Here is a 24,447-nt window from a genome sequence, read left to right as displayed (position 1 = left end):
GGTCATGAGATAGACAAACTGTCTGTGTCTGCTCACGGGGATCATTCACATTCACACTCTCTGTGAACCAAATCTAGGAAACCGGCGCCAGCAGTCAAAAATAAAACTCTGCTTCCCTCTGTCTGAAAACCAGGTCGACCTCAGAAAACCGTCTAGTCACGCAACCGAAAGGGGGAGGGGGACATAATGATTTTGCAATTAAGACATGTCTGGCATGTAAAACGGACTACAGTCCTCAGACAAAACAAACCAGGCAATTTACTTTGAATCTGACCTAACGCATCTCCTTGAATAGCAAAGTATGGGTTGAGACAGTGGTTATGTCCGAATACCCATACTTGCGTCCTAAATAGTAGGCCGTTTGAGTATGACATTTCGAAAATCTAGTATACTTTAAATGCCCGGATATCATACTCCTTTTAGCTTTGACAACAGCTGATCAATTACAAGATATGTGGGTGCGCTACCGAAATCAACGAATAGCGGGAAACAACACAATCACGTATGACACATTCTCAGTACACAAAAATATGTTTAATAGTATGCAACATTTAGATAATCGAGTATGGTTTAAATGCCAGGATGCATACTAATTTTGGCTCTTCATAACAATGCAGTGGAAGAGGTGGGCTGCAAGTGGTAGCCCTAGTTCTTTTCAAATAGCCAAAAACAAATCTAGACTACTTCATTGGGAAGATGCCTGATGCGTCTGCGGTGGTGTTCAAATGTAGGCAAAGTAGTTTTTGTTCTCCTTAAAATGATCACGAGTATTGCATCGTAGGCTACATCTCTGAAAACATAAGTATTAAAAAAATAATGTTTACCCAAAGTGGATTTTCGTTATCGTTAGTGTTTTTTGTTATTTTTGTCATCAGAGCTTTTAAACTAAATCATCTTCTGATTTATGAATGTTGTTACCAGGGACTCGGGATGTGGCTGCGTTATTGATGTCATGTTAATCAGGCCTTTTGATTTGAACGGTTTGTTTTAGTTTTGTAGGCTAGGCTACCTAATCAATTATTTCATTTTGGATCAAGCCTTAGCACTCATTCTGATCTCGTTCCCAATGGTCAGTGCTATAGTTTACTTAGCTATGTTGCTGCCCAGCGGTTCTGAATTTACGATGCACCCGACTGTCCACGTTTTTCTCTGCAAGTTTTTTGATTTCAACATTTGAAACGTTTCGGTGTGTGTACTAAGCAATTTGATTACATTTATATACAAAGCATTCAGAAAGAAAAAATACATTTTTCACATTTTGTTAGGTTACAGCCTTATTCTAAAATGGATTAAATAAAATGTTTTACTCATCAATCTACACACAATACCCCATAATGCCAAATCGAAAACAGGTTTTTATAATTTTTTTGCAAATGGTTATCCTTCTGGAAGGTTCTCCCATCTCCATAGAAGAACTCTGGAGTTCTGTCAGAGTTCACTTCGATTGCTCAGTTTGGACGGGCGGCCAGCTCTAAGAAGAGTCTTGGTGGTTCCAAACTGAATGTGTTCTTGGGGACGACCTTCAATGCTGCAGAAATGTTTTGGTACCCTTCCCCAGATCTGTGCCTTGACACAATCCTGTCTAGGAGCTCTACAGGCGATTCCTTCAACCTCATGGCTTGGTTTTTGCGCAGACATGCACAGTCAACTGCCAATCAGGAGCCACTACTGTGTTGCGGCTGTGGCATACCGCATACTTTTTACTAAACAGTACCTGCTAAATGTTTAAGTATGTAATAAGCTAGTTTTGGTATTCAGACACAACCAATGAATATGCAGCTTGGAGGAGGACTGCAGCCAGTGACTCAGCAGGGTTCTCCCAAGGTCACTTGTGTTTATATCAGCCCACAGTAATGGCGTCTCATTTGGAGCCTATTATGCTGACACCTGATGTGGGCACAAAGTACTATAAACGTATGACTCCTTCTAGCGTTAGAAAAACTGTTTTGACTCTTGGACAAATTACTTTTCTAAGCACTTGAGAGATTACAATAAGCACTTATCCTGAAGTGCCAGTACATAGAGAAGGTATTGTTTTTTCAAGGTACTTTTTCCAAGTAGCTGTTACCATTTGCAGGACTTATAAGTGTTTTCGATGGTGTCTTCTAGGGCTCAGTGTCTCCTTCTGTGATGTGAATGCTTTGACCTGAGAGCATAGTGATAATTAACTGTGAGATCAATTGTAAAGTAGAAGGGAGTCATTTTCAATTAATCTCATTACAAACCAAATTAAGCACTGACCTTCCAAGCATACCAGCACAGGGAAGACTAGAGGAAAGGCAAGGACAAGTACTTTAACACACTCACTTATAATTAAAATTACAACTGTCATTGTTATCTTTCAAGGGCCTTTCCTGCCATTATAAAATTGTTTCCTGATTGTCATTTTAAATCAGAATCTTAGGAGTATTATCTGGTGATTAAAACAAATCGGCATCAGCATCTGGTTATTTTTATTTTCACTTTATTGTAATGTCCATGAACAGTTTAAACAGTATCAATGCCATTGAGATCAACTGAATGCTTCCATAAAGGACATAACATAGTATATTTATGACACCTATATAGTAGCAGTGGCTGGTGATCAGGGGCTGGTCATAAGTTCCACATAGTACCATTACCTCAGTAGAGCTCGTAGAGCTCAGTGGTCTGGCATGGATGAATACCCCTCTGAGATTTCGTCAGACACCAGGCTCCACACTGTCTAGGTTCAATAATAGGTTATGTGACAAAACTCCCTTGGTGATGGTTGGAGTAGAATAAGGTGGGTGTATTGTCTCGGTTCAATTACTAAAAACACATGATAACTGAAAATGTAATCGTAATTGACAACACTTCATATGGCACAGCTGGTTACTGTAGAAATGAGAAGTGTATTTTATTCTACTTGATAACAGCTATACATTTGCAGTCATTTTTCTGTCACAGACTGGTAGGTACACTTCAGGCATTCTTCCTTTTCTTTTTTCTCTCTCTCACACACACACACACACACACACACACACACACACACACACACACACACACACACACACACACACACACACACACACACACACACACACACACACACACAGTACACACACAGTACACACACAGTACACACACAGTACACACACACACAGGTCAAAGATGTTCCTGTAGCCAGACGTATTACCGCTGGGCCTCACCCAGTCTTGTAATCTTGGTGCTGCATCAACAATCGATGAGCTGAGGGCAGGGGGAGAGAAGACAAGACCAATCGATGCCCAGTTAGGAGCCTTGTGGTAATTGCGGAGTTATCAGTTTCCAGCAGCGAACTGCTGTTAACTTTACGGTACACAGATTGGATGACCCTTTCAGAAACACCCTTGAAAATGGTTGATTCCTAGATGGATAGATCAAGTCCTTGTCCTCTCTCATTGTCCAAAATGGTTAACTCCTAGATGGATAGATCAAGTCCTTGTCCTCTCTCATTGTCCAAAATGGTTAACTCCTAGATGGATAGATCAAGTCCTTGTCCTCTCTCATTGTCCAAAATGGTTGCCTTCTGTGTGACACATTTAGTTGTTATTGGGCAGTGTGTATAATGTAATTACAACATAAAACAAACTCTGTATTACTTAATAATAAATTGGTCATAATTATATTTGTCCAATTATATGTACAGGTGTGTATTAATACACATGTGTGAATTGGAAATGCATTTTTTTGCATATCCCAACAATTAGGGTTAAGTGCCTTGCTGAAGGGCACATCAAAAGATTTGTCACTTTGTTGGCTTGGGGATTAGAACTAGCAACCTTTTGGTTAATGGCCCAACACTCTAACCGCTAGGCTACCTGCCACCCATGATAAGAGACAGTAAATTATGAAATACTTACCTACATATCTTCTCAGAACGATACAGATGTTCTGTCCTGTTATCATGAATCATGATGTATGGGTATTACTTTAACAAGAGGCTATGTTGAGGAGGGACTCTTTTGGTGGGGAGAAGAATCTATATGTTTACAAGTTTAGTGACTTTTTCCAATGCATATGCTATTCTGTTAATGATGTTGAAAGTATTCTACAGGATGGTTGTAAATGATAGTAGATTGTGTAGCATGAACACTTAATCCACTACAACCGTTATGGGAAGATCAATGTAAAGGATAGAGCGTTGACTCAATCAACATACATGTATCTCAGGAGAGAGGAGAGCACCATTCAACCGATGTTTCTCAGCTCCCTTTTACTGTCAAAAACACCATGTCAATAGGTTAACAGGGCTTACCATGAACCACAATGATCAAATCATAAGAATGGGGGGAGGCTGGAAACATCTCAGAATATGTGCAAAAAACCTCCCCTCTGCTTTGACGAGCAGGCCAAGCCCATACAGTAAATACAACTGGCAGTATGTTATTAATTATTCAGGAGGAAAACCTATTGTGAAATGCTTGCAAAAATACAGCACCCAAGGCTATGCTGTGGTAAATCTGTGTACAGCATACCATCTGCTACCTGTCAAAGCTAGCGGTCGCTGTGGGCACAGCAGCACTGAAGAAACATTGATCACAGATACACTGTTTATACCCATTGTCAATCAGAAAGCAGAGAGGAGCACTGTACCTCAAAAACTACTTGTAGCGGAAAAGCAAGGGTCTATCCTGACAGGAACTCAAAATGAGTAATGTGCCATTCAGTTCATTCAGACTTGTTGGTTGGAGGTGTGAATGTGTATCCATATGGGCATGGGTGACCAATTCTGGGTGTTTGCACACCTAAAGGCCACTAGCCCACTGAGCTAAAGCCTATGTATTAGTACAGGGAGCTATCACAAATCTTAAGATCACAGACAAGGTTATTTAGCATCATGCCGTGACATTGCCCTCCTGAGACTTCAAGGCACTGGGTAGTGTTGTGAATATTGAATCCCGAGCAGCGTGGTACATACTTTATTGGTGTACAGTATATGAGGTTTGTAAAAACAAATCTAATTTCAACTCATGTAGAAATATGGTCAACGAGCCACCCAGAGGAAACATTAATCTTGGCAGTTATTCAAGACCCACCTGCCTCAAAACTCATAAAATATTCAGGCTTAATATACAGGCAAAGGTGAGTTTCCCTGGTCCACACATCCTGTATCTTTCCTGTAGGGTTACTGAGTTCTTATCCAGAGCTTAGCTTCCAGCCTCCATTTTAGTGACAGAAGGAACAAAATGTCCTGCGTTAAGACTTAAATATTAGTTTACCTCAAGGCACGTAATGCTGGGATCCTGTTAAACTCTGCCTAAGGGCAGAAAAACACAGGATCAAGTTCAGGATGTTATTTATGAAAAAATTTAAGAATAATATCAGGTCATACTTCATTGTCTGCAAAGGGTAAAAAAAGAAAGCAGCACATTGCCGACCACCCCTGTCTACCCAGGTTAAAATCAAGATGATTTGGTGAATCCTAGGTAGAACTGAATGTTCACGCATACAAGGATGGGGGTTTCAGCCCTTTGCTTCGGTTAAAAACATCCTTAGTCAAAGGTCTGCAATTACATAATTCCCATGAGTTGAAATCATTCTAATGTATTTAGATAAGAGGAACTGCTCAGACTCCGACTGAATACTGACTGAAACTATGTGCCCTCAAGGGTTTTAAATTATTGATAACTATGATGAATTTACTGTTTTCAAAGCTCAACCAATATTAATGATTTGCCTCTGGAAGGTTGGCTGGATTCAATAGTTATTTCAAACATTAAGAAGAACATACTCAGAATTCATAATTCAAAATATCAATTGACCTCTGCCTTGTGAATGAAGTTAATGTTCACAGGCTCTTTTCTAAGTAGGCATCAACTTTTAACCATTGTTAACTGGTAGGGCTTGGAGAAGGCTCAGTTAGTGAGCATTAATATGTCCTGAAATGCCAAATATGTCAAAAGAACAGAGTCAGGGACAGCTTTCATTATGTTGTTGATTATGTGCAATTGAGACTGTCATACTCAATGCTGTCTATTGTCATTCACTTGGGCAGGAGAATGACTGATCTAACAACTGATCTAATCATTGGTACACAATACTCTGTTGATGGCATTTCATGACCTTTCTACCGCTGCATTAGAATACATGTAGACCTACAGTAATACTAGGGCAGCAGCACACAGAATAGATAAGGAGAAAATGTCAATTCCCCTGGGTATAAAATGCCTTCAGAAAGTATTCACACCCCTTGATTTTTTCCACATTTTGTGGATTTAATTGTAATTTTTTTGCTGACGATCTACACAAAATACTCTGTAATGTCAAAGTAGAAGAAAAACACCAATATATCTTGTTTAGATAAATATTCAACACCCTGAGTGTTAGATGTTAGACTCATATTTGCAATTTTTGAAGCTCTGTCAAATTGGTTGACAACCATTTTCAGGTCTTGCCATACATTTTCTAGCAGATTTGAGTCAAAATTGTAACTCTGCCAGTACTACACTACTAGTGTATATTTGGCCTTGTGTATTAGGTTATTGTCCCGCTGAAAGGTGAATTTATCTCCCAGTGTCTGGTGGAAAGCAGACTGAACCATTTATTCCTCTAGAATTTTGCATGTGCTTAGCAACTTTTTTTTCTTCTTTTTATCTCCCCAGTCCTTAAAGATTACAAGCATACCCATAACCAGGGGTGCAACCTTCACATGTCCCCCCCACATTCTGAAAATGCTTTTTTTTCTTCCCCCGTTTTATTATTGGAATGTGATACAAAACAATGCTCCGGTGTGCTTTAGGATCATGCGGACGCCTCCGAGCGGTCGGGTAGGCTGTTTGGAGTGTTTATCCGACTGGATATCCGACTGTCCCCCCCACTTCTAAAACCAAGATTGTGCCCCTGACCATAACATGATTGAGATATTCAGCTTGAAAATATGGAGAGTGGTACTCAGTAATGCGTTGTATTGGATTTGCCCCAAACATAACATTTTGTATTCAGGACAAAAAGTAAATTGCTTTGCCAAATTATTTTTGCCAGTACTACTTTTGTGCCTTGTTGCAAACAGGATGCATTTTTTGAATTTTTTTACTTGGTACAGGCTTCTTTCTTTTCACTCTGTCATTTAGGTTAGTATTGTGGAATAACTACAATGTTGTTGATCCATCAGCTTTTCATTTTTTATTAATTTGTAAAAATGTCTAAAAACATAATTCACTTTGACATAATGGGATATTGTGTGTAGGCCAGTGATGAAAGAATCTCAATTGAATCCATTATAAATTCAGGCTATAACATCAAAATGTGGAAAACGTAGGCACTGCACTTTCTGTAGGCAATGTAAGTACAATGCAATTGTGCTGCTATGCAGCTTTACTGTCCTATTCTTCAGGGACTTGACATCCATGAGGTGAAACTGAAAGTCAATATCTAGAACAGAAATGCATATTGCATACAGTGAAATGTGTACAAAATATTAATGTAGGTGTATGTGCCGCCGAATGGATGCTTGTTTTAAGCATGGCAGAAAAAAAATCACCATTACAGATGCATCACACACACACAAACACACACACAGAGAGAAACAGATACACAGGCAATAACAAACACAGGCATACAGCTAAATCACCAAAATATTGTCTCAGACCCCAGTGGATTAGTGGCAGCTGGCCAGTAATAAAAAGGTGGATTCTGGGTTTGAAGCACCAAACATAGCCACTGTACAAATCTGAGTTAACTAGACTGAATACTGTGGGATAGAAACAACCAGCTTTTCCAAAAGGCCAATGGGGAGGTGAGAGAGGCTTCGTTGCCTAATCAAATGAGTCTCTATCTCCTGTCCTCTGTCCTCCTGCTTGCTTTGTGTCATACTATTTCCAGCCGCCTTGATAAGAAATTAAAGCAGCGCTGCATTTTTAAATGGCAGAAAGCGGCAGAGAGGAATTGAACTATTCATGCCTATACGATTTCATAGGGAAATGCAATCAAAATAGAGACCAATCAAATGAATCCCAGCTCTTTCTTGTTATAACAGGAATATTAATATGATACACACCAATGGGTTGTTCTTAATGTTAACCATGTCAATTCGGGACTCTCTCCACAATTTTACACCCTGTTGTTGCCTTGGTGCAGAATATTCATCTCACTGGCTATTCCTGCTTTATAGAACCATATAAAGCAATGTAACGCTCACTGCTCAGCGATCTAAGCAGAAGACAAATCAACAGAGCATGAAAAAGTGTGATGTGAAGAAAGCGGGACATCAATTACGTGGGAGGGGAAGAGTTGTTGCCCGCTACCTTAAAAGCAATTCAGCCTCGTAAGAATCACAAGGGTGCCTTCCTACCCCAACAGTTACATCAGTCCAATCACACACACAGTCTACAACACAGTGTCATGCACAGCAATATCACACGGATACGGAGTACGAAACAGCCCACAGCTTGAATCGTCATAATTTCGTAAAGGAGTGAGACAGCCCAAATTAATAATTTACCTTGCTCTCTTAACTGTCCACCATCATGTCTATAAGGGTTTCCTTCACAAACCAGAGGGATGAGAAGGAAAGATCAAACCTGACTTGAAAGACCTTGTTAGGGATATGTAAGAATGGAGCAAGGAGCCACTAACACCCTTTTCCTCAACAAATGACAGCCCTGCAGCCTGTTGATGGACCGTTTATGACAGTCAGTCAGGGTTGCTGTTAGGGAACTTCAAGAACAGTGGCAAAGGTTGTCAGGCCAAGCTCTTCAACTTTTCTTTGAGCAATCCACCTTGACACTATAGGCCTTCCTCCCTTCCCTCATTCTCATGCAGCAACATCGTTTGGACAATGTACAGGTGGATCAACAGACTGTGGTTCTTGAGTCTACCTGGTGTGTTATGCTTTTTAGTAGTGTAAATGGATAATTTTGTTGGCAATGGGATATGGTTGCTTTGAGAGCTAGCTATCAATGATTTAATAACTTAAGCCTGCGATGCAATGTGCTCTATTTTCCGTGGGAAGATGTTTTGTGGTGGGGGTACTGTCGACATGTGGTGCCGCAGCACCCTCAGCAACCCTACTTCCCGCGGCTATGAGTGAATGTGTTTGTTCATGATAAGAACAGGGCGATGGAACACGGTCAGAGATTGTTATACACCTTGTATGAATCGCTGCAGGTCTTAAAATGGTGCTTGGTACAAATTGGATTGTACAACACGACAGAGCGGTCTCCTCTTTTGTTCTCTCACTCTATTTAACACATCTATTTTTACATTCTGAGCAGAAGTCAGAAATTACACTACACAACTACTCTAAACTGCGAAGGACTCAGAGACATGCTGCAATAAACACAACACTCGGGCTCAATAAACAACTTGACACAAAGTACAGTAAATGATACCAAAGCATTATCCACCATCGTATTCAATGGTGAATATGTACCAGGCATTGACAACTATGATTACAGTGACCATAAGAAGGACAATAGGCCAGCACAAACTTACAACTGACTTGTCTTCAGAAAGCTCTTCACAAAATTGTTTAAAGATTATGAGAATGAGGAGAGTGTGATTAATTTAGGCCAATATTGTATGTTAAATATGATAGGATTGGATGTATTGGAAGAGATGGGCTGGGAGCCTTAGAGGCTGAACAATTTGTTGTCAGGACTGGAGAAATCTAAACGCCTCAGCTGCATGGAATTTAATTGAAAAGCCCACGGAGCAGGACACACAAAAACCATGACACAAAACCATGTCATCAATAACTATATTCTATTATATTCTCTTTTATACTGTACTTCCACTGAGCAGTCCAAGGTTAGCTAACTGAACAAAAACGGATTTATTCTATTTGGGACTTGAGAGTCCCACAATATGACAGAATCACCTAATTGATTGCCTTGCTTGCAGAGTAATAGGTCTGCCTTCTGAACAATATGGTGGGACTCACAATTCAAGTTGTCCTAGGAGTATAAATTAACTTCACCCCCGTATCTCATTCAATAGTCGTATTTATTTAGGGGTGGCATCTGCACAATGGCCAGAGAGGGGAAGGTCACACAACACCTCTCGCTTCTAATCTAAACAATCTTACGTGATCTGCCACTCAAACACTTTTAATAGGGAACTCTACATCAAGGTTGAATGTGATCTTCAGAAAGAATTCATACCCCTGGACTTATTGCACATTTTGTTGTTTTACAGTATTCTTTTTTTTTCTCTCACCCATCCATAGCTGCGGGAAGTAGGGGTGCTGAGGGTGCTGCAGCACCCCCTGAAAAAACAGAATACAAATATATACAGTACTACTCAAAAGCTTCGACACACCTACTCATTCCAGGGTTTTTCAAAAAAGCTGTCATCAAGGTAAAGGGTGGCTACTTTGAGGAATCTCAAATATAAAATATATTTTGATTTGTTTAACACTTTCTTTGGTTACTACATGATCCATATGTGTTATTTCATAGTTTTGATGTCTTCACTATTTTTCTTCAATGTAGAAAATGGTCAAATTAAAGAAAAACCCTGGATTATATATATTTTTCACACAAAAGTAGTGCATTGGGTCTTTAATAGTCTGTTTTAGCGGACCGATATAGCAGCCTGCAGCGTGGGCAAAACTTTGTTCCTATGTTTTCTTTGGTGATGATGCTGCTTTCTATGACTCACAAGTTGTGTAGCAAGCTAAGGTGACAACAATGCCTGCCAGGGATGTTTTTCAGTTGCTTTGAATTTTCAAAATCCTTAGGGTAAGAACACTTTTAAAGCCTCAAAGGGTAAGATGATCCAACTTTCAAAATGTGTCATTATTGGCTAGCCACAGCAGTAAACTAGCTAGCTAGGTAGCGGTTTAGCTTTCTAGCATATTCACAAATTTGTTTTTAATAATTAACAAGCTAGTTAGCTACCACATGTAGCTAACAAGGTATGCCAAATAACAGTCTAAAAACCACTTAAGGGCAAATAAATCAGATTTGACCTTTCAGACAAGTCACATGGCCAGCAATCAGATTTGTATCTGACTTCAAACCACCTATGAAGGTGGCTTGAAATATCCGATTCCATGTGCTTTTTGGCTGTTCAGACTGCGGGAAAAATAACAGATATGCAAATAAATAGGATTTGAGTCACTTCAAACTGCCAATGTGAACACGGTTTAAGAGCTTTCCACACCTGGATTGTACTGTATTTGCCCATTATTATTTTCTAAATTCTTCAAGTTTCGTCAAAATGGTTGTTAAAAAGTCTTGCCATAGATTTTCAAGCAGATTTAAGTCAAAACTTTAACTCGGCCACTCACAAACATTCACGGTATTCTTGGTAAGCAACACCAGTGTAGATTTGGGGTTGTGTTTTAAGTTATTTTCTTGCTTAAAGGTGAATTAATCTCCCAGTGTTTGGTGGAAAGCAGACTGAACCAGGTTTCCCCCTAGTATTTTGCCTTATTCTGAAAAACTCCCCAGTCTTTAACGATTACAAGCATACCCATAACATGATACTTTACTCATGTCATATGTATATACTGTATTCTGTTCTACTGTATTTTAGTCAATGCCACTCCGACATTGCTCGTCCTAATATTTATATATTTCTTAATTCTATTATTTTACTTTTAGATTTGTGTGTATTGTTGTGAATTGTTAGATATTACTGCAGTTGGAGCTAGGAACACAAGCATTTCGCTACACCCGCAATAACATCTGCTAAATATGTGTTAACATTTGATTTGATACAGCCACCACCATGCTTGAAAATATGGAGAGTGGTACTCAGTAATGTGTTGTATTGGATTTGCCCCAAACATAACACTTTTGTATTCAGGACAAATGTTTTGCTATATTACTTTAGTGCCTTTTTGCTTACCGGATGCATGCTTTGGAATATTTGTATTATGTACAGGCTGCCTTCTATTCACTCTGTCAATTAGGTTAGTATTGTGTAGTAACTACAATGTTGTTGATCCATCCTCAGTTATCTCCTATCACACCCATTAAACTTCGTAACTGTTTTAAAGTTACCATTGGCCTTATGGTAAAATCCCTGAGCGGATTCCTTCCTTGCCGGCAACTGAGTTAGGAAGGAGGCCTGTATCCTTGTTGTGACTGGGTGTACACCATCCAAAGTGTCATTTATAACTTCACCATGCTCAAAGGGATATTCAATGTGTGCTTTTTTTTACCCATTTACCAATAGATGCCCTTCTTTACGAGACATTGGAAAACCTCCTTGGTCTTTGTGGTTGAATCTGTGTTTGAAATTCACTCCTCGACTGAGGGACCTTACAGATAATTGTATGTGTAGAGTACAGAGATAAGGTAGTCATTCAAAAATCATGTTAAATACTAGAACTGCACACAGAGTGAGTCCATGCATCTAATTATGTTAAGCATATTTTTACACATGAACTTATTAAGGCTTGCCATAACAAAGGGGTTGAATACTTCTTGACATAAGATTAATAAGCTTTTCAATTTTTATACATTTTTCAAACATTTCTTGTGGGGTATTGTGTGCTGGCCAGTAACACAACATCAATTTGATCCGTTTTAAATTCAGTCTGTAACACAACAACATTTTGATCCATTTTAAATTCAGGCTGTAACACAACATCAATTTGATCCGTTTTAAATTCAGGCTGTAACACAACATCAATTTGATCCGTTTTAAATTCAGTCTGTAACACAACAACATTTTGATCCGTTTTAAATTCAGTCTGTAACACAACAACATTTTGATCCGTTTTAAATTCAGGCTGTAACACAACAACATTTTGATCCGTTTTAAATTCAGGCTGTAACACAACAACATTTTGATCCGTTTTAAATTCAGGCTGTAACACAACATTTTGATCCGTTTTAAATTCAGGCTGTAACACAACAACATTTGGAAACATTCAAGGGATGTGAATACTTTCTGAAGTATTTGTATATTGTATGTAAGGCAGCTCGTACACATTGCAGCATCAGTAGTATCCTCTAATTAACTATGTCCATCCAGGTTCATACTCATCAAATCTGTTCAAACACAAATTCATGTTATTAAATGGAAATGTTTGTTTGGTGACGTCAATGGAAAATGTGTTGGTTGTTTACCTCAGCAAAATATCATACAATTCTTGAAAATGAATATGCCACAATACAAGAAAAGCCATTCCATTAAAAGCCATTTCCATTCTTTCTGCATGACAAAAAGATCATTTATTATTGTGTTCTGATTGAGTTTTCCATCCTGTTATTATTATGTGTCTCTCTCTGTGAGTTCTAAAACCAAGGGGAATGTGACAGGCAGGAAGCAGCACTGATGGCGCCTACAGGATCTGCTCTGTATGCCGTGTCCTTGCTCTTCTCACTGGCCTCCAAAACTCAATGAATTGAAACAACCTTGTAGTTGAGCAACCACTCAGAGCCATTAAAGGACCAATTCCACTCTCTCTGGCAAGCTTTCTCCCAACACTGAAATATGTGTTTCTTTAGCAACTGTTTGGCCAATCAAATGGGTATACCACAGTACGAGAGCTAGCTAAATAGAAATATATAATATAAAGGGGATGGTTTTTAATGTGAGGTGATAACATAATTTGGTCAATACAGTGTAGAAACAATAGCTTCTCTGAACTGGCAAAAACATCACTCCCACATAATGTCAGATGGTCAGTTTTCCCAGTAATGCAGGGAGATGGCAACTCTGTTTTTGCACTGTTAAGAAAGGCCCCTGGGAGTGGAATTAAAACTGAGCCAGAATATGTATCTTCGTTTTTTAGATATTGGTGGACAGAAGATGTAAATAAACACTGTTTATGTTTAATGCTGTAACACTTGCTTTGAGCGTGTATACGGAGAGAGCTTAAAATCAGAATGTATGCCAAATGCCCTTTTGAAGAAACATCCATGCAGAACATGAATGGGAAACCAGAAGCATAACAACTTTATGATCCCATCACCCTAAAGCCTTCTACATGCTTCGGTTCGGCTGGGGGCCTAGTGTGCTTGCATAGTCCCTTAAAAGACATTCGCTTGAAAGACGAGAAAATGCAGCAATAGTACTGTTTCTCCATCTTGAGACGCCGTAGCCAGCATACACTCCCTCAAAATAGTCAGAATTAATCTAAGATAACTCAAGAAATCTGTCATTCATTTTGAAGTTTTTGCCAAGGAGATCTTAGTCGCACAATTTGATATTAACTAAGATGTTTGGTGTGCTATTTCTCAAGTGAAAAAATGTGCATGAAAATGAGTTGTCTATCTTTGAATGGCAACAAACACTTCATTGAAGAATCAATACTGTTGACCAATGAAGGGGTGTAGACTTCGGCATGTCTCGAGCAAAAAATGTGCGTACACGACTAGCCTTTCGGAAGACCAAAACTTCACAAAATGTCATAATATATGCACAAACTGATCCGAACTGTTTCGGATGAGAAGCATGCAGATGCCTTAAAGCTCCCATACTGTAGCAGCCTACAAATCACCCATAAGGTGCAGGAGAGAGGATTTTGATCATCAGGTATGAAGGAAAGTCATGAGCATGGATTTGAGATATACACTTACCTTTCTGGAGGGACCACACCTCTGTGCTTGATATCAGCTTTGCACTGCTGCAGTGGGTATACAGGGTAATTTGTGTTGTAATTTAAGTCTGATTTGGTGGCTCTCAGGAGACAGGAATGAGATTGAAAACATTACAAGCTCCCCAGCTGTGCTTTGGGAGATTCAGGGCCGACACGGAGTGCATTTCAAATGCCTTTGTGTTCTTCCTCAGCTCCCATGAAAAAAATTGACCTCAACCTACAAACAGAGGTTGGCAGCCAGATCTTAAAGGAAACTATGACAGTTCTTACTTAGCATTTTCTATCACAATGTTACCTGTGATCAGAAAACTGGACAGACATGAAAGTGCTCTTTGATTGTGTTTTTTTAAGGAGCAACAAAATCACAGGAAACATTCAACAAATACATAAATTGGATTACAGAGTGTATTAAACTATAGTTTTATGGCGACACTACACCTGCGCAGCCACATGCAGTATCTCAGAGCAGTGAAGACTCACTGAGGATTTAGCAAGTTACAGTGCATTAGAATGGATGAGATGGGGGGGACCACAGTGATGGGTAGGTGAGGTGACAGAGGTGCTCCCAGGTGGTATGATATGGGTGAAGTAACGGGCCAGATTATACAATCACCAGTGACAGCAGAGTCACAGTGGGGAGCCAGCTCTGACAGGGATAGTGACCTACTGTATACTCCAAAAACACGCCACCACCTTCTTGACCATTCTGACCAAGACCTGCCACACACACGCACAGACACACGTGCCCCCACAGGCACGCACACTCTTGCTCTCACACACAAACGCACCCACACAAATATATACACACACACTGCTCACATTGCTTGTGTGAAACTGCAGTGTGGAATGCATGACTGATCTGGCAGAAAGTCTCCTCTGCAGGGAAACAGTGGTTATAAATAAAACTGAGGAGAGGAGGCTTTGGAAGCTTTTATTGCACACTCCTCACAGAGAGAGAACGGGAAGCAGGCTTCATAAAAAGGGTCTCATGTATACTTCCATAACACTCAAGGTCCCTGTCACCATCTCAAGAACAACATTTTAAAAGGGGAGGATTAGCCTAGACGAAGGTCCCAACACATCAGTGAAACACCCATACTACATGCCCCCGTTGGATCTGGATGTTATCACCAGATGGGTCAAATAATAAGAACGCATTTTACAGCAAATTGGCTGATTATGAACAGACTGAGTCCGAGAAAGAGGGCCCTGCAAAGAAGAAGAAGTGTGTTCTGGCACGCAGTATAGTGGAAGGTGATTGGATAATAGGGGCCAAGAGAACAGATGGGACAGGAACACAGAGAATAACAGAGCAAGGCAGAGCTGGACCAAACAGCTGAGGGTGCTTCCTCTGAATATGCATCCCCTCTTACCTTCACTCCCTGGCCCTGCTCCCTGCTACAAGCAGTTTTGCGTCTCTCTGATTGAATATGTCTGATAGAAATAGAAACACATTGGGTCCTGTGCCCTATTTGCTTTTGCATGAAAATACGTCCTTCTTATATTCTGCTCAGAGCTCAGCATGCCTTCTGAACAGAGATCCCACACAAGAATAGGCTGGCTCCATTCCAGCAGCATTAATGTCTCTACCGCTCACTATATTCTTCATACCGGAGCTCCGCCTTTTGCTCCTCCCCTTTCTCCTCCCCCTCTGGATTAATTATGCAGCTCAATGCAGCACTCTGAGTCCCGGCTGCAGCTTGCTGGCTCACCCCCACCCCCATTCTCCCCTACACACGCAACTACATTATACTACATCCTTTCGTCTCTCCCTTTCTATCTCACACTCTGTCACTCTCTTGCTTTATCACACACACTCTCATTCTCTCCGTTTGCCTCTGTCTCCATCTCGCTATCTCTCTTTTTTCTTTCTTGAATTTTTCCTTGCGTCGTGACCAAGGCTGGGACATTCTTCGGTGCAAGAATGCCAACACACACTCACTGATGACACACAACACACACATCACAGTGCTTGCTTAGCGCCATTGTACGGGTAGCATGACATGCCATGTAAGACTCATGCTAAGATTGATGCTATCTCGATCACTCATTTGTCAGGCTATAAGAACATTTCTGATACTGGCATCATGGCATTTATCATATTTATTGTTCTGTTTTGTCATAGAAATGTGAATTTATTATAGCGGATGCTCTAAAAACCATGGATAGGCAACTAGCGGCATGCAACCCTTTTGTAGGATGGCGGATCAATTTACAACGACTAAACATTTTAAAAATGTCGGTTAGGGCCCCAAAAAGGCTCTGACTACATGTGTGGATGTGGGTACGCAGACCCACAAGCCACTGCGCTCCCCCATGATGAGTTCAGATCTTTTGTGGCCCCCACCCCCATCAAATTTGTGCATCCCTGCTCTAAACACACAAAGATTAGAAAAGCAGCAATTACACACATGGCTAGCCCAAACATAATTGGACCAAGAGAACCCTCTATTCTAATTCTTTGCTGTCCAATGTATTTGTGGACTGACTGGGGAGAGTCCACTCTATTAAAAGAACGGCCTTTGACATACAGAGGATGAAACAAGTGTTATACAAACTACACTACTTCCCCAAGTTAAATCATTCATTTCCAGCATCGGGTAGACTTTTCCAGAAACAAATGTCCAACCTAGGATGTGTTCAGCCCTGCTTGTTTGCTCTTTGTAATGTACACTGAGTGTACAAAATATTAGGAACACCTGCTCTTTCCATGACATAGACTGACCAGGTGAATCCAGGTGAAAGCTATGATCCCTTATTGATGATCACTTGTTAAATACACTTCAATCAGTGTAGATGAAGGGGAGGAGACAGGTTAAAGAAGGATTTTTAAGCCTTGAGACAATTGAGACGTGGATTGTGTATGTGTGCCATTCAGAGGGTGAACGGGCAAACAAAATATTTAAGTGCCTTTGAACGGGGTATGGTAGTAGGTGCCAGGCACACCGGTTTGAGTGTGTCAAGAACTGCAACACTGCTGGGTTTTCATGCTCAACAGTTTCCCGTGTGTATCAAGTATAGTCCACCACCCAAAGGACACCAGCCAACTTGATACAACTGTGGGAAGCATTGGAGTCAACATGGGCCAGTAACCCTGTGGAACACTTTTGACAACTTGCAGTGTCCATGCCATGATGAATTGAGGCTGTTCTGAGGCCAAAAGGGGGTGCAACTCAATATTAGGAAGGTGTTCCTAATGTTTTGTACACTCAGTGTAAATCTGAGGTAACAGGTAAACAGTCGGCTGAAATGAGAAGCTTAGCATGGTGTGCTGTGGGGAAACAAACTTCAGAGTCCAAACACTCACCCAGCTGGGCATAGCAGACTCAAGCCCTCTTCAAATAGAGGAACACTGATTGAACATCAAACCCCTCAGGGGAACTAATAACTCTAAACACCACCAAATACACAGTTAGTCAGCTACTACAACATTAGATCAACATGATAGTAACTAAGATCAAATACAGCAGATAAACCTCTCATGCCTCAGCCACTGCCCCAAAGGCAGACAGTGGGATGGAAACATAACAACTGTTTGAGGAAGCAGAAATAACTTGGATCTTCAATTTCCTGGATTAGCTCTGTCCTGTATCTCAACCGTGTGTCTAGTGGTTTTCTGGACAAGGCATCCCATAGTTAGGCTTAACCTGTTTTAATTCAAAATGCATTAGTGTCTAGAATGGAAAGTTGACCACTGGGCTCGGTGTAAACAGAACTAAAAAGCCAAATGAACAAAGCACATCAACAAAGCATCAGACTGATATGAGACAAACACAAATGATTTCTGGTCATGTGTTTGTCTCTCCATTGTTGTCATTTCAACATGTCCCATAAGGGAGCTGGCTTTATTTGCCAGGGCATTAGGCTAGCCTACACAGGGACAAAAGCATGTGATGTGTGCAAATGCTCCTAATGGGAGAAACATGGAGGTGGGAGAAAGATGATGTACCATACAGCTGTACTGGGGTTATTGGCCACATTTGGCATGGTCTGATATGGTTACAGTATGCTTGTACAGTGAAATAAATTACAATCCCATGACTGAAATTACCAGGTCAAATTGGGCAGAACTGAATGTGTAGTATTTATAGGTTTTTATAATCCAGGAAAGCCTTAACATGAGATTAATTGCCCTGTATTGTCCATTCAACTCTTTGCTCTGAGCATTCAATAGCACACTTCAAGTACCCCAGAATCAGCATAACAGAAAGACATATATCAGGTCAAGTGGAAAGAACAATTGTGTTCATGCTTTTTTGGTTTCTGTGCTGTTCGTCAGCAGGCAGGCAGCCCTCTACGTCGCTCTGCTGCAGGGGTCTTTTCAGTGCATGGAACCGGATGGCAAGAACACAGCGGGGGCTGGGCACTGCAATGTGCTGCAGTGCTCCAAGCTTTGTACCACACACCCACTCTCTCTCTCTCTCTCTCTCCCTCATATACTTCCGCTCCGCTCTTTCCTCTCATCATCTGTCTCCCTTATTCTCCATCTCTTTTCACTTGCCTTTTACTTCCCCTTCCTCTCCCATCTTTTTTATTTTCTTCCTAATAATCCCCTCTATTTTTGTCTTTCCTCCATCACTCACTTTCTATCCTATTCTCATGCTCACTTTGAGCACACATTTCCACGGGGTGTGTGATGAGGTGCCCTGGTCTTGGTTGCTAGCAATGCACAACCGTACCGTTCTCTCCTCTCCTCCCGCACGCAAGTGTATTTTTCAGGGTGACACTTCATCAAGGAAGGAATGTTCACCTTAATCATTTGGTATGTCCTCTATTTCCCTCTACTGTCTCCTGTATTCTTTCTCAGTGGTAGCAATACAGAAGGGCTGGATAACTTCTGTGAATATTCATTGTGCCCTTCTGCATATCATTTTATCCATTCAAAGCCTTATATTTTCTCATTATAAAGCTCCGGCTCCATTTCAGTCCATTCAGTTCCTCTCTGTAGTTGTTTTAATGTAATCCAATTCTAATAGAGTTTTGAGTTTGGTTTGGTGGAATGCTCACAGTGCAGAATTGGCTGACATGCGGAGCTAAGCACTCTGCTAACTGTGGTGTCAGGGTGACAGCAGTGTTGGCTCCGCTATATCGCCTTCGCCATCAGTAACAGGGGCGCACTAAACACCCCGTGCCACACAATCTGGGACAGGGGGTGTCACACCGAGAGGATGAGCAATGACAAGACTCCTGACACTTCTGCTGATCTGCCTCTTCCTGAGGTGCTATACACTCAATGGGTACAAGGGATTGTATTCCTGCAGAGGTGAACCCAATGATCTATTAACCCAAAAGTCCAAAGCTTCTAAAAGAATGAACACATAATGTCTCAATTCAAAACAATGGAATTCAAATGTTTTAAATGAGACTTATTTCTCATTACCTTCAATGACCTGATGGTAACAAAAACATTAAAATCTCATTTGTTACAGTGCATTCGGAAAGTATTCAGTTCTCTTCACATTTTCCACATTTTGTTACGTTACAGCCTTATTCTAAAACGGATTAAATATATTTTTTTCTGTCATCAATCAACACACAATACCTCATAATGACAGAAGCGAAAACAGGTTTAGACATTTTTGTAAATGCATTAAAAACAAAAGACAGAAACACAATGTTATATTAGTATTCAGACCCTTTGCAATGAGACTCAAAATTCAGCTCAGATGCATCCTGTTTCCATTGATCATCTTTGTGATGTTTCTACAACTTGATTGGAGTCCATCTCTGGTAAATTCAATTGATTGGACATGATTTATATATGACATGTCTATATAAGGTCCCAGAGTTGACAGTGCATGTCAGAGCAAAAACTAAGCCATGAGGTCGAAGGAATTGTCCGTAGAGCTCCGAGACAGGATTGTGTCGAGGCACAGCTCTGGGGAAGACAACGCAGGAGTGGCTTCGGGACAAGTCCTTGAGTGACCCAGCCAGAGCCCGGACTTGAACCCGAACGAACATCTCTAGAGAGACCTGAAAAAAGCTGTGCAAATACCATTCCCCATCAAACCTGACAGAGCTTGAGAGGATCTGCAGAGAAGAATGGGAGACACTCCCAAAATACAGGTGTGCCAAGCTTGTAGCGTCATATCTAAGAAGACTCAAGGCTGTAATCGCTGCCAAAGGTGCTTCAACAAAGAGTAAAGGGTCTGAATACTTATGGAAATGTGATATTTCTGTTTTCTAAAAATTATAGATGTGCAAAAATGTCTAAAAATCTGTTTTTGCTTTGTCATTATGGGGTATTGTGTGAAGATGGATGAAATTGTTTTTTCTCTCATCAATTTCAGAAAAAGGCTGTAACGTAACAAAATGTGGGAAAAGTCAAGGGGTCTGAATACTTTCCGAATGCATTGTATATCACAGGACATGTCTGATTTTTCATGAGCTTATTCATGATCTGTCTCTTTCATAGGAGTGATTTGATAGTAAAGTGCCATACTATTTCATTCAACAGTCAGATTCTATCCTTCAGCTGCTGTGATTGGTCCTCTGACTGAAGACCACCCTGATTCCAGTCCTTCCACTAGCTGTTCTATCCTGATTACAATACTCAAATGATTCTAGCCAGCAGCGAGATATCCACTGTTTCAAATCCCGCTATGCTAATTCTATATAAGTACGTTTTAGGCTCCTTCAGACTTCAGTGGTTCTCAACTTCTCATAATTTCAGTCTTATAGAGGACAGCAGCTAATACTTGGACACAGAGAGGTGTTTCATTGCAGCGTTGCTATTAGCAGCTGGGTTCTCTCAGCAGTGCTATCTCAGTGTCTTCCTCAGCGTGATGTCTCTACCCTGCTGGGAGTCTCTCAACCTCATCCCCAGGATAATGTGAAGAGGAACAGTCTTCCATAATTCCATGGGTGTCAATGATCATTAAAGTGTTGTTGGCATAATCATTTACCTCATCTGAAAAATATACATTAGTTTATAAATTACTAATTTTCCAGAATGCAAAATCTAAGCCTATTATGATTAGTTTGGTTATTTTTGAAAAATTTATGTTAAACTCACTGAGTCTAGGCTACGCAGTAGTAGGCCTACTCCAGAATCGGCATGGTTATGATTTTATTTGAATATGATTGTTCTGACTGTGTTTTAATGTGTGATTCATTGTGGCCACTTGCAAGCACAGGAAGGGATGTGATAGTTGCTGAAGTCGCTCACAGAATTGGGGAAGTACTACTCATCGTCTATCACTATGGTACTAAGATGGCAGTGCTACAGTGTGTGTGGTGTAGTTAAAAATAAAAAAAACATTGGTTTGAAATATTGAGGATGGGACACACTAAAACAGCTTTGCAGTCTCTCAGAGAAAGAGCCACCATGCTCACAAAAGGCAGAGAGACATGAATAATAAAGTGGGTTTTTCCCTTTTTGGTCCACAACTGCCACGGTATAGTGGATATGCTCACAAAGCTGCTATCGTGTCTCTGGGAGATTGGGTCAGACTACTATAGAGCAAGGATCTAGGGGTCAGCAGCTCTGGTCAGGAGAGGATGGGTCCCCAACCCTCCCTAGCTTTCCTCCTGTCCTGCCTACTGAGTGGGAGTATCCTTTTCAATGACAGAAAGAGGACATGGTCTGTAAATCCTTTACAAACACAGATTCTTCACACTACTCTCCCAAACTAATACTGAACCTGGTTTCCAGATTGAGTAAATAGCCTACAACTGTGGAGAGCAGAGCTGCCCCTAAAAATAAACAGCAAATCACTAAAAGATCATCTTCACTCATTTTACAGTACTATCTATAAAGATACAGTACTATCTTATTAGAAACGTCGCAAATCTTTTAGATAGGCTACAGATTAAAGAAACAGCGCCTACTGCTGGCCGCTGTAAATTATTCAAACAGAAAAATGTCAAGGTCATAATCACATCAAATGACATTACAATGAGCAAAATAGAAAAGTGTAAATACGCCTCATATAAGCCGCAAGAAAATATATATTTATATTGAAAATACCCCATCTGTCTGTTAGATTGCGTTGTGTCCAGTATCCCTTCACAAAATCTTTAAAATGCCCTTATCCTTCACTTTCCTCTGCGGTTCCTACTGTGTGACCACTGAGGGGTGAGAGAGAAACCCTCCTCTTTCCATGGAAGGAGATTCCTCCAGCCCTGCATACCCTCTCTGTGAGATAGTTCACTGGGGCTGCAGGCACAGACTGAGCCCCAGTGACCTATCAAGTTCTCGACACACCATTCCTAATTAAGACAGATCAATCTCGACACACCATTTCTAATTAAGACAGATCAATCTCTACACACCATTCCTAATTAAGACAGATCAATCTCTACACACCATTTCTAATTAAGACAGATCAATCTCTAAACACTATTCCTAATTAAGACAGATCAATCTCTGCACACCATTTCTAATTAAGACAGATCAATCTCTACACACCATTCCGAATGCATGTGTTATCTAAGCAACCCAAATGCATGCATCATATTACAGAGTATTCACATACAGCTGCACACAAAATGAGAGTCCACACATACGAGTGCGCACATCGTCCCCTTTTGGGATTATCATTATGCAGTACATTTGTTTCACCGTGAAATGATGCACCTGTCTACCTGACCTCTCATTTAAACCATCAACATCAAAATTACAAATTTACATAAATGCCTTGTCCCAGGAAACTTCAAGTTTGCTCTGAATTCACAAAAACTGCATGGCTATGTTAAGTCCCCCTGCCCCATGTCAGCAAGATGCTGGGGTCTGGGGAAGCTCCACTATCTATAGACTGAAATGGGATACTGTTGTACTTGACAACCGTGTGCACAGAGAGTAACTTGGCTTGGAGCATCAGAGTCCCGCTCTAGCCTTCTCTCTCCTTCCCTGTAAAGTCTCAATTATGTAAACATTTAAAAATAAAAAAATCTCTAAATGAATTAGCTCCAATATGTCATTATAATTATATCAGAAAAAAAAGAACTTCAAAAGCATCCCACCAGCCCAACAGTAGATGTGAAAAGCAGTTTACCTTGTGTGCTGGGTCTCTTCCTCCTCAGGGCAAACGTCTCTAGAAGCTTCAGGGCACTGAGATAGATAGAAATAAAGAGAATGAATATTCCTTCAATAATTACTTTCTCTTGTTTCCAGTGTTAGAATAATGAACTAGTGCATAGTTCTAGAACACTGTGGACTCTTGCCTCACATCCACACACACCCTAATGGATTACTACAGTAAATTAATACAAATCAGCTCCGGGGAGGGATAAAAACTACACACACACAGCAGTTTTTTCTTCACTCGTTCTGCTGCTTTTTTTTATGCTGTATCAGCCTGTATCGCCACCTCATTGGCTAAGCTGCCCTTCAATAACATAAGTGCTGTGCTTTAATTGGGAGGGGGCAGTTTCACAGTGCATCAGGACCGCTCCCGCCAAGCTCTTCTTTTCTCTAAAGTGTACAAGTGCCAAGCTCTACAGATTCATACAGAGCGTAAAAAAGAAGGGAAGGGAGGAAGGACATGAGAGAAACAGAGTGAGTGTTAGGAGGGAGAACTAAGGAAAGTAGCAAATCAGTGAGCTGCTATAGGACAAACACAGGCACGCCGAGCTAGGATTCAGTGTATTTCCATGGTTAGGATTTTTGAGACACAAGCAAAGACGACCACTACATTTCTGCAGTGTGTGATGGACCTATGCAGTACAGTGATGTGTCAGGAGGCTCAGGCCAGATAAAAGGGAGACTTCCCAGGGCTCGCTGCTGAGTACAGTCTAATTGCTGTGTTAGGGGGATGGGAGGAGGAGGGGGTCAAATGCAGTGATGCCCGAAAGACATCCAGCCAGGAATTGAGGAATCAAGGTAGCCGCAGTGTACCCAGTGACAAATGCATTTTCCTCATGAATTATTGAAGGTGCCCCAGAAGGCATGGGGAGTAGGTGGGGGCAAAGCCAGGCAGCAGGCTACTGCCGTCTTTTCACTGAAA

At 40.8% G+C, this 24,447-nt stretch overlaps 1 protein-coding gene across 2 annotated transcripts in view; it reads right to left on the bottom strand.

Moving 5' to 3' along the window:
• Positions 1-23,755, bottom strand: part of LOC129860825 (synaptotagmin-2-like) — a 77,178-nt gene extending 53,423 nt beyond the window's left edge. For both annotated transcript variants that reach the window (XM_055931626.1, XM_055931627.1), the window contains exon 1: positions 23,497-23,755. The gene's annotated coding sequence lies outside the window, so the exon portion shown is untranslated. The remainder of the gene's footprint in view (positions 1-23,496) is intronic.
• Between the last annotated feature and the right edge of the window lie 692 nt (positions 23,756-24,447).

The sequence above is a fragment of the Salvelinus fontinalis genome, chromosome 8, assembly GCF_029448725.1.
Source record: "Salvelinus fontinalis isolate EN_2023a chromosome 8, ASM2944872v1, whole genome shotgun sequence".
NCBI classification, from domain to species: Eukaryota; Metazoa; Chordata; class Actinopteri; order Salmoniformes; family Salmonidae; genus Salvelinus; species Salvelinus fontinalis.
This window is presented reverse-complemented; position numbering and strand designations above follow the sequence as displayed.